A 12138-nucleotide genomic window follows, 5' to 3' on the forward strand; every position below is an offset into this window, starting at 1 on the left:
ACAGATAACCAACCTGCAGTTGCGTGAATGAGGCCTATGAGATCAAAAGAACTGCCCAGTAATCCTAGCTCCAAATAGTGAGCATGCACGTTAGCTTCTTTAAGCCAATAAGTTTTGGCCTGGTTGGTTATGTTGCAAAAAAATAACTAACACAAGTATGTATTCACTGGTAGTAGGAAAAGTACTCTATGAAGGGATACCTTTTGGATATTGAAAGAGTTAAACGATGTTTGTACCTAATTATGAGAGATTTCCCAAATTTTCATGTGTGCTCAATTAAAGGTAGTTTTGTAATTTCTAAAATTTGTCATTCCAAATGAAAACCAAGTCTTAAAAATTTCTTTTTTTGAATGTAGACATTTAATGTCTTCATTATTATTCTTTTAATTGCATGAGTGTTACTCCACTACTGCAGCAATTATCGAAAGGAAAACCAGTACAGTGGTAATTTTAATAAGGCTCATACAAGGTATTTGACTATGCTTGATGACTTTAACCCTTACAAACTGCCAGTTAAGTAATCAATTATTTTTAAAAAGTCTACTCAGTCCTTTTTTATTATACAATGAAAGTCAGTGACCTGGCCAACCGTGGAGGCTCATGCCTGTAATCTCAGCACTTTGGGACGCCGAGGCGGGCAGATCACCTGAGGTCAGTAGTTCGAGACCAGCCCGGCTAACATGGTGAAACCCTGTTTCTACTAAAAGTACAAAAAATTAGCTGGGCGTCGTGGTGCGTGCCTGTAATCCCAGCTATTCAGGCGGCTGAGGCAGGAGAATCGCTTGAACCCAGGAGAGAGGTTGCAGTGAGCTGAAATCGTGCCATTGCACTCCAGCTTGGGCAACAAATGTGAAACTCCATCTCAAAAAAAAAGGGGAAAAAAAAAAAGAAAGTCAATGACCTGTAAGAAGCAATTTAATGAACTGAGAAATGGATTTTAGGTGATGGTATAATAGCTTTTAAGCTTACCTTTTCATTTTAATAATAGGGTTACACTGGATCTTGAATCAGATAACTTTGTTGAATTTTGAATTTTATTGTTTAATAAACAATTATGATTTAATTGTTTAAGATTTTATTGTTGAAGATTTAATTTTACTTAAAATATTAAGTAAAACTACATATTTTTCAAAAATTTAATTTAAAATATTTTTATTGATATGTAATGATTTTGAAATTTATTCATTATATGTAATTAGCAATATTAGAATCCTTAAACAATCAACACTTTCACTTTAGCATATGTATCTCATAACAATAAAAAAGCATACATTTGAATGTTTTCAAAATGTACAATATCTTTGGTATCACACTGACTTACGTCACTAATATGAAGATAAAATAGAAAGTGTCTAAATGGTCTAGAATTTCTGATTTAATTTGTACTACTTAATTGTGTAAAATTAGAAATACTTTCCAGGTTTGTTTTAAAATATTTACTAAGTCTTTCAACTATAAAACCATGTCTTGCTCTCTAGCAATGGAGGGGATAATTAAGAGGTTCTTCTTTTTAGGCAAAAATAAATATGAAAAATAAAACATTCTAACTGAAATTGAATACCCTACTTCCCTGTCTTCTCTCTAGCTCATTCTGACTGAAGAAATTAAATCAATTCATCAGGCAAGGCAGATAGATAAGCAGAATTCTTAATCAACAAGACACTTTACTGAATTTTTAAAAATCTTGTCTCTTTCTAGCACATTTAGATTTTATGCCTTGAACTGTTATTAATTAGAGAATATGGTGCTGATTATTAGCGATTTCAGTTATCTCAGAAATGAATGACTTTCAATTAGTATTCTAACTTAGTAAGACATTTAGTTGAGGCCTTGATTATGAATTCAATCATTTAAAACTATAAATCTTGATGCATCACAAAACTTTCAAAACATGAGATGAGTATAAGGTTTTACCATACATGCAAACTGACAAATTATCCTGCCACAATTTCCTAGATTCTGACAGAAGATACAGATGGAACTCATTGGTCAGAGATCACTCACATCATAGCAAGCAGCATGAGCTTCAAGTTTATGTTGCTTTCTCTTACCCTCCAAGTCCCTGAGGAGTGACATGAAGTGGCTCAGATACATGTTGTATACACAGTAGGTTTATGTCACAAATGAGGAAGCCCAAGCTTAAGGAACTGATTTTTAATAATAGGTGCAAGCAAAATGCTTCAAAAGGTATAATTTTTTGAAAGGATACTGGAGAATGAACAAATATGCCTTCTGCTTCAGGAGAAGATACTACCTGTACCTTTCAAAGTACTTCACTATGTAAGCAATAACAGTTTATAATAGAAACTATCAGTGCTTCTGCTTACAAAACATGCAATAGAAAACTGTATAGAAAATTGTCTCCCAACAAAACTGTGGTATCTGAATAGAAAAAATAGTAGGTCAATACTGTTGATAAGACAACGATATTTAATTTAAGCTATAGTATAAATTTGAAAGTATATATTAATAAGTTGAGTCAAAGAATTTAGATATTTAATTGGCCTTGGTTTGGTTCTAGATATTCATGTTTAATTGACTTAAGCTCTAGTAGTAACAGCCAATGTATTATATCAATGTTTTATTTAGTACTGATAGCAACAGGAGGCAGGCAAATTCCTAGGCAGACAGGGATAGGTCACCAGTCAAACTTGACCTTCAAGCCAAGAACAGTCTAAAGCATGAAAACTAAGCTACCAGTTCCAGATAAAATCCTTGGACCAGATTGAGAACTCCCATTCCCATTTGGCATGCTTTCTCCCAATTGCTCAAAAGTCAGAAGTCAAAAATTAAGGTTTTGGAACCTCTGCCTAGATTTCAGAGGATGTATGGAAATGTCTGGCTGTCTAGGCAGAAGTTTGCTCCAGGGGTGGAGCGCTAATGGAGAACCTCTGCTAGCACAGTGAAGAAGAGAAATGTGGGATTGAAACCCCAACACAAAGTCCCCAATGGGGCACTGCCTAGTGGAGCTATGAGAAGAGGGTCACCATCCTCCAGATCCCAGAATGGTAGATCCACTGACAGCTTGTACCATGCACCTGGAAAAGCCACAGACACTCAATTCCAGCTTGTGAAAACAGCCGGGAGTGGGGCTATACAGTGCAAAGCCACAGAGTCAGAGCAGCCCAAGGCCATGGGAGCCCACCTCTTGCATCAGGATGACTTGGATGTGAGACATGGAGTCAAAGGAGATTGTTTTTGAGCTTTAAGATTTAATGACTTCCCTGTTGAATTTTGGATTTGCATGGGGCCTGTAGCCCCTTTATTTTGGCCAATATATCCTATTTGGAGTGAAAGCATTTATCCAACGCCTGTACCTCCATTGTGTCCTGGAAGTACCTAACTTGCTTTTGATTTTACAGGCTCCTAGGCAGAAGGCACTTGCCTTGTCTCAGATGAGACTTTGGTCTTGGACTTTTGAGTTAATGATGAAATGAGTTAAGACTTTGGGAGACTGTTGGGAAGGCATGATCAGTTTTGAAATGTGAGGACATGAGATTTTGGAGGGGCCAGTGGTAGAATGATATGGTGAGGCTTTGCATCCCCACCCAAATCTCATCTTGAATTGTAATCCCCAAGTGTTTAGGGGGAGACCTAGTAAGCAGTGATTGAATTAAGGGGGCAGTTTCCTCCATTTTGTTTTCATGATAGTGTGTGAGTTCTCATGAGATCTGATAGTTTTTTTTGTTTGTTTGTTTGTTTATTATACTTTAAGTTTTAGGGTACATGTGCACATTGTGCAGGTTAGTTACATATGTATACATGTGCCATGCTGGTGCGCTGCACCCACTAACTCGTCATCTAGCATTAGGTATATCTCCCGATGCTATCCCTCCCCCCTTCCCCGACCCCACAACAGTCCCCAGAGTGTGATATTCCCCTTCCTGTGTCCATGTGATCTCATTGTTCAGTTCCCACCTATGAGTGAGAATATGCGGTGTTTGGTTTTTTGTTCTTGCGATAGTTTACTGAGAATGATGTTTTCCAATTTCATCCATGTCCCTACAAAGGACATGAACTCATCATTTTTTATGGCTGCATAGTATTCCATGGTGTATATGTGCCACATTTTCTTAATCCAGTCTATCATTGTTGGACATTTGGGTTGGTTCCAAGTCTTTGATATTGTGAATAGTGCCGCAATAAACATACGTGTGCATGTGTCTTTATAGCAGCATGATTTATAGTCCTTTGGGTATATACCCAGTAATGGGATGGCTGGGTCAAATGGTATTTCCAGTTCTAGATCCCTGAGGAATCGCCACACTGACTTCCACAATGGTTGAACTAGTTTACAGTCCCACCAACAGTGTAAAAGTGTTCCTATTTCTCCACATCCTCTCCAGCACCCGTTGTTTCCTGACTTTTTAATGATTGCCATTCTAACTGGTGTGAGATGGTATCTCATTGTGGTTCTGATTTGCATTTCTCTGATGGCCAGTGATGATGAGCATTTGTTCATGTGTTTTTTGGCTGCATAAATGTCTTCTTTTGAGAAGTGTCTGTTCATGTCCTTCGCCCACTTTTTGATGGGGTTGTTTGTTTTTTTCTTGTAAATTTGTTTGAGTTCATTGTAGATTCTGGATATTAGCCTTTTGTCAGATGAGTAGGTTGCAAAAATTTTCTCCCATTTTGTAGGTTGCCTGTTCACTCTGATGGTAGTTTCTTTTGCTGTGCAGAAGCTCTTTAGTTTAATTAGATCCCATTTGTCAATTTTGTCTTTTGTTGCCATTGCTTTCATCGCCAAGTCAATCCTAAACCAAAAGAACAAAGCTGGAGGCATCACACTACCTGTCTTCAAACTATACTACAAAGCTACAGTAACCAAAACAGCATGGTACTGGTACCAAAACAGAGATATAGATCAATGGAACAGAACAGAGCCCTCAGAAATAACGCCGCATATCTACAACTATCTGATCTTTGACAAACCTGAGAAAAACAAGCAATGGGGAAAGGATTCCCTATTTAATAAATGGTGCTGGGAAAACTGGCTAGCCATATGTAGAAAGCTGAAACTGGATCCCTTCCTTACACCTTATACAAAAATCAATTCAAGATGGATTAAAGACTTAAACGTTAGACCTAAAACCATAAAAAGCCTAGAAGAAAACCTAGGCATTACCATTCAGGACATGGGCATGGGCAAGGACTTCATGTCTAAAACACCAAAAGCAATGATCTGATAGTTTTATTAGGCAGTTTTCCCTGCTGTTGCTTGCTCTCACTCACCTGCCACCATGTAAGACATGCCTCTTCCCTTTCCGCCATGATTGTAAGTTTCCTGAGGCTTCTCCAGACATATGGAATTGTGAGTCAATTAAACCTCTTTTTTAAATAAATAAATTACCCAGTCTCAGGTATGTCTTTATAGCAGTTTGAAAATGGAGTAATACACTCCCACAGGAAGAGACATCAAGAACTTTAAGTGTTCTCAGATTTTACTTCACATACAAGTTTGCCTGTCCTCTGTTTTGCAGAGAGACAGTATCTCTATCTTCTAAGCCTCCAATGTATAAACATTCTTGAAACGCTTTCAGAACGACAGTTAGTTCCTCACTTGAAAGACATGTAGAAATATGAGATAAACGTTGGTTATAAATATAAAACAGAGAAAAAATGAAAACATTAAAGACACTTGGCATAAGTGGAAAGAGGTTCCCAGAGCAGAAGCTATCTTTCCACAGTAACTTGAAGGCTCATACAGACTTTTTAAATCACCTTATGAAAAGGCAGAAAATGGTGAGTGTATAGAAAAGCAGTGTTTATGTGTAGGATTTTAAAAAAATTTTTCATAGATTTTTGTTGCTTTTTAAAATATTACCTAAAGCATAAAGCCCTATATAGGTAATGTGATTGTTTATTTTGTTTTCTACTTTATCTGTATAACTTATGACATAAGCAGGCAATAAACAAACATAATCTGAATAAATGAATGAGGGCCATCTTTAAACCTTTCATTGTATGTCTATGAAACAGTAATTTATTTATGTGCTATAAGCCATTAAATTGGTGGAGAATGACATTCATTTTTCTGGCAGGAGAATATTCTGACTAACCTATTTTCTTCCCATTTCCTCTGAGTTTTATAATTATACAGAAATATCTGATAAAATCTGAGGTTTAGTTAGGCCTTGATATATAATATGTAAATGTAATATTTTATAATTCCTCTGTTAAAATAGTCTTCTTATATCTTATTTAATTAGAGGTTACAAGACAGAGAGGTAGGTAGTTGCCTGCATATTAAAGTAAAAGTTAAAAATTTTTGAGTACTGTAAAGGAACATATCAATTAAAGAGCAGTCTTCAAATTATTAACCTGAAATACTAATGATAGAGTATATGTGAAACAAAGGTGATATCCAAGTTATGTAAATAACCTCCCTAAGATAAATAGGCCATATTACCTAAGGCATAAAGCCCTATATAAGTAATGTGATCATTTATTTTATTTTCTACTTTATCTGTATAACTTATGACATAAGCAGGCAATAAAGAAACATAATCTGAATAAATGAATATATCTTTGATGCTTTACCTGAAATTCTCCATTTATTGGTTTATCCTTCAAAGAGTCCTTCCAGTGCTCCATGGATGCCCAAGGTATTCTGTGCCACTGCATTCTGTACTGGCTTCTTTCACTAAAATCTTTTAGTCTCCTTTGTTGCTCAGAGAGAAATTGTATTGCTATTCACATGTTCCCTGTGTTAGCACAAAATACAGACTTCACCGGGGCTTTTTTAATCTGCCACCTTCTTAGAGTCTCTGTTTTCTTTCCTTAGGGCTAAAACAGAGTTGGCCAAATTGAACCACCTCTTGGATTTTTCAGGGCCAAAGAAGATACATTTAGTCTGGAATCAACCTTAGTCCAACATGAACACATTAGTTGCCCAGAAGCAAGCTATTCAAATTTGAGAACTTCCAAATTGGTGAATATAAATGCAACATGCTACATGATTGCAAGAGTGTTCATTGTTCTTTTTTACTATATTAAAGCTCTAATCAGAGCTTTGAAGTACAATTAAAACATAAAACAGGAACACTAATGCAATGGAACTCATTTGAAAGGCATGCATTTCAGTTCAGAAGAATGAGTAGGGATTAGTCATGACGAATGGCAAAAAAAGGACACCAGGCAGAGGTAACATAAATCTTCTGCAGGCAATTTGTGGTGAAGAAGATTCAAAGCTTAATAAACAGATAAAAGGTCAGGATTAATTGGGTGGAATGGGGAAGAGGGGAAAAGGAGAAAGATGCAGATAAAAAGGAGCCAACATGAACTTTAGTTCAATGTCTTTTATTATTTCTCTTACAATTAATTTTCTCTTTCTGTTTTCTTGGTAAATTTCTTTTCCCCTGCAACTCCCAGAATAAAACATATATTCTCAACTATTTCTCTATACTTATTTATTTACTTATTTGTTTGTTTGTTGTTATTCTTTTGTTTGAATACATGTATATATGTGTCTATATATGTTAGAAACTAAGGCTGGGAAAAATGTTTATCACATTTGGATATCATGTGTGAGATTCACAATGTTGTCTAATTCTTACAGAGGGCTTAGGATGCCCAGATATGCTTTTTCTCATTCACCTAACATATATTTATTTTTAAAGTAAAAGTTTAAATGAAACATTAGATTTCTTATATGCCTTTTAAAAATGTGATGTCTACATAGGTATACTTAGAGAAATGTACACAGATTATCAAAAACATACATTCTGAAGTATTTTCTGAATGTGAATACACTTGTGAAATGAACATCCTAATAAAAAATAGAATTAATGTCATATGGATCCAAAATTTGCTTCTTAAAAATAATTAATGAACTGAAAGATAGCGCTTACATTTTTAGAAAGTTAGGATGGAAAAGGCTTTTCAAACTGTGTCTCAAAATTCAGAAACCATAAAGAAATTTGATAAATGTTACTACATAGACTATTAAACATAAATAGACATGATTAAAATATGGCATAATCAAAGTCAAATAAAAAATGGAAATATATATTTGTAGCCTATATCATAAATTAAAAATGAATTTCCTGAATTATACATACATACACCAATAAACCAATAGAAAAAATGGCAAATAAGTAGACAATTCAGAGAAAATAAAATGCAAATGACCCTTGACATGTAAAAATATCATCTATGAGAGAATTTAAAATTAAGACCACACTGAGCAACAAATTTCTTAATAATTTGGTGAAAATAGAAAAGTTTGATCACATTGTTCTACTTGCCAAAGCTTTATATTGTATATTGCTGGCAGTATGCTTTGGTACATCCCCAGTGAAAGGCAGTATGTTTACAGACATACACTCTTACCAAGAGTGCTACAATTCTACTCCTGGGAATTATCCTATTGATGTGTTATAGTCACACACATATAAAAATAACACAGAGGAATACTTACTGCAAAACTTTATAACAACTAAAGATAGGAAACAAGCTAGTGTCTATTAAACTAGAGAAGATCTGGAAAGCTGTAAAAGGCACTACGTGGTTGGTGAGACATTGTTCAGGGGTTGGTGAGACATTGTTCAGGGGTTGGTGGGGGTCTCACTGCAGAAGCAAAGAGATTGGACACAGCCTTTTCTTTTGCTACTATGTTGAAAATATATGTGTGGAGAAAAATAACATATAAATAAACTGCCACCTCTGAAATATTTCTGTTCTGCACCCTCTTGTAGTCAGAAATACTATCTAGAGTTTTACCATCAATTTTATTTCTTATACTGTATTTTAATTTTGCCTTTTTACTTTGTAAGTAGTAATTATATGGTGTGTAATCTATGTGTGTGGCTTCTTTTATTTTTTAAATTTTACAATACATAGTAGATATATATATTTATGGAGTACATGAGATGTTTTGATACAAGCATGCAATGTGAAATGAGAACATCATACAGAGAATGGGATGTTCATCTCCTCAAGAATTTATCCTAGGTGGCTCCTTTTAAATAATGATATGTTTGTGAGATTAATCTATAGATTGTTGTGTTTTATTGTTTATTCCTTTGTATATATACACATACTATATTGAGTGAATATGGTATAATGTATTCATTATAATTTTGGTGACCATCTAGATATGTTTGATAGAAATATCTGGATAATTTCCAGTTTGGGGCTGTTGAGAATATATACTGCTCAAAGATACACAATGCTGGTATGATCATTCTAGTAAATAAATTTTTGTGAAAATATGCATGCATATCTGTTGCTTATACACCCACGAGTGGAATTTCTTGTTCTTTCCATGTCTATCTGAGCCCAAAGAATGTATTACTTTTTCAAAAATTAAAATTTGAAGTAAACAAATAGAAATAAACAAAAACATAAAAAATTAATAGCAAGACCTTATCAGCTTATGATTTCTAAGAGTTCTACTTGCTCTGGACTTCATCTTTCAAAAGTCATAGAAAAAATACTTACTTTTAGAATTAATAACCATACAATTTGTCTTCTCGATGTTCATCATAATTTTCCTAGTGATTCAACATGTTAATTTTCTTTGTAAAGATCACTGAAGAAAATTTGCCATGTGATTCACATCCCTAGCTAATATTTATCTGCTGTGTGATGACATGAGAATAAATACAAATTATTTTGATAAATGAACTTACATTCATGCAAATAACTTGAAGTCCTTAGTGCTGAACTTATTCTTTTACTTGAGGCTTTTTCCTATGTGTTTATTTATGTATCTTCAACTGGTTATATGAATTGATTTTTTTTCCTGCCCTCTGCTTTTTTTAAAAAATATTCCAAGTGGCCATGAGAGTCATTTCTTGGGAAACATTGTATATAGTATATGGTTGGTGATTCAGGCAGAAGCAACAGTCCATAAAGTGTCATGAACACATAGTTTAAGGAAGGATCATCTTTACTGCTTTTCTGAACCTGATGACAGCCTCCAAATCATCCAAAGCTCTTCTCTTAAAATTGCCCCTGGAATATGGGCTTCTCAGATTCAATTGCTTAGAAATATATGAATATCTGTCTTCTCTCAGTTTTACATTGAATTTCCCATCATTTGTTATGGAAACTTTTATATAAAAAAGAAGCAAACAGGTCTACTCCTTTAAATATCATGTATTTGAGGGATGTAGAAGTGCCAGATGATTATTGTAACTATATATTTGAATTCCTGCATATTACTTGAAGACTTTTAATAAGAAATTGATCCCAACTCTATAATACCATTTTAGGAATATGCTATGGCTTTATGAGTAGTTTTGTTATACGTATTAAATAAAATTTAAACCTTTAACTTGTATTTATCCAGTTATCTATTTGCATTTGAATGAGCCACATGGTAAAGAAAAAAAGAAAAAAGATATATAATTACAAATGCCAAAAATATAGTGGTTCAATACGTTTCTACTTTATATAAAAGTAAGCAATTGTAGAATTGTTTAAAATATATTTATTGTATTTTAGTATAACTATTGTATTCATTTTTTGTTAGTATTTTCCTAGGCCAAAGCTAGGTCTGCCTTTTTCTCCTCTTTGGTAATGTCCACATCTAAATGCACCACACCATAGCCAGTGATCACAAGCAATTCAAAGGTGTATTAGTCAAGTATCTGCCAAGCAATGGAGCTCCTGCAAGAGGAGCTCCACCAGGGAGTATTGACTTCTAGACGCTCTAATGTCCTGGAGGATGGTGGAGAGCCAGTGAAAAAGGAAGGAGGAAGAGACGAAGGAGGAGAAGAGAGATGGGGCTTCATAGCAGAAGTGAGTAGGTCTGAGGAGTCTGAAGGTGTCCACCCTGACAAGTGTTAATGGTTTAATCAGATTTTATCTTGTCTGTTAGTGACTTTTCACCTTCAACTTTATTTCTGCATATATACAGCATATATACACACACACATACAATATTGCATTTCCTGCTTCTCCCTTCATTTTCATTTGCTCACTTGAAAGACCAAAGGTGAAATGTAGTATATTTGTATGCTAATTTGTTTCTTCTTTTAACTAGAGAAAAATTTGAAATGTTTATATTTTGCATACGGTATGAGTCATCAACAAAGTATTAAAGTATTTAGATGTATTGTCACTCTTAGGCCTTATAATTAGTATCAATCTATTTTATATTTTATTTTGTGTTATCAGTTGTGATCTCTTTTGATAATTAAATGACTAGAATATAAAAAGTACATAATTTCAGAATGTAGAATTTCCTTGAATATCAAAACATCGGTATATTTATTCATATTGTCACCTTAAGACAGATATTTTTACTTGGAAAATAGCATATGAGGATGAGCATCATGTGGGAGCATTGCTCATAAATTATAAACTCTGGTAGTTGTTTATTAAATTACAATGAAAAATATCATAAATATTGTTTGTCCTTGTTAATTGGGATATATGTTTGGCACTGAAATGTTGAAATTAAATATCTTATTTTCAGTGTTTATCTTACTTGATGAGTTTTGTGCTCGTTGTGATTATTGACCGATCTCTCTATTCAGACTCTCCTATCCATTGACTTCTTCTCTTCCAGGCTCTCAGAACCCTTTCAATATGGATTATCCTTCTTCATCCATTGAATACTGGTATTCACTAATGTTCTATTTTTTAATTGAGGACAGAACCAGGTTTGAGCATCAGTCTGTCTTCCACTGTACATTTTACATATCTGGTGTGTAATAGAGGCTATGCATATTTTATTTTTTAAAAGGACAACATTTCAGATCCATTCATAAGAGCACATTAAGGGATAAATGTTTTCTATTCCCAGATAAAAGAGAATAATTAGGGCAGTCATTGCAATAATCTCTTGTGGTTTTTTTTGTGTGTATGTGTGTGTGTAGGGGGAACGTACATGTACGTGTCCAATCTTGCTTTGCGCTACGGCTACTTTTATGACCTGTATATTGAAATAAATCATTTTCCTGATTTAAACCTTCAGTGATACCCTGTCACATTTTAAATTATTTTCTCCATCATAATTTGGTCTATGTCAACTAGTATTTCTTCATCTCTCATAACTCCCTAAACACCAAACTGCCTATGGTTACTTAAACATGCAATGCCCCCATAATCCTAATAATAAATAATAAATTAGACATGTATTATTTATTTAGACATTTATTATAGGCACAATAATAACTTAAACATTTA

The 12138-nt window shown here is 34.2% G+C and overlaps 1 protein-coding gene across 6 annotated transcripts in view; it reads left to right on the forward strand.

Moving 5' to 3' along the window:
• LOC117981491 (putative uncharacterized protein encoded by LINC00269) overlaps window positions 1-12138 on the forward strand; it is a 920685-nt gene that overhangs the window by 655585 nt on the left and 252962 nt on the right. The window contains exon 8 of one of the 6 annotated variants that reach the window (XR_010113008.1): window positions 573-1869. The exons of the other annotated variants lie outside the window; for them this stretch is intronic. The gene's annotated coding sequence lies outside the window, so the exon portion shown is untranslated. Of the gene's footprint in view, window positions 1-572; window positions 1870-12138 lie in introns of those variants that run through there. 6 annotated transcript variants of the gene reach the window in all.

The sequence above is a fragment of the Pan paniscus genome, chromosome 7 (genome assembly GCF_029289425.2).
Source record: "Pan paniscus chromosome 7, NHGRI_mPanPan1-v2.0_pri, whole genome shotgun sequence".
Lineage (NCBI taxonomy): Eukaryota > Metazoa > Chordata > Mammalia > Primates > Hominidae > Pan > Pan paniscus.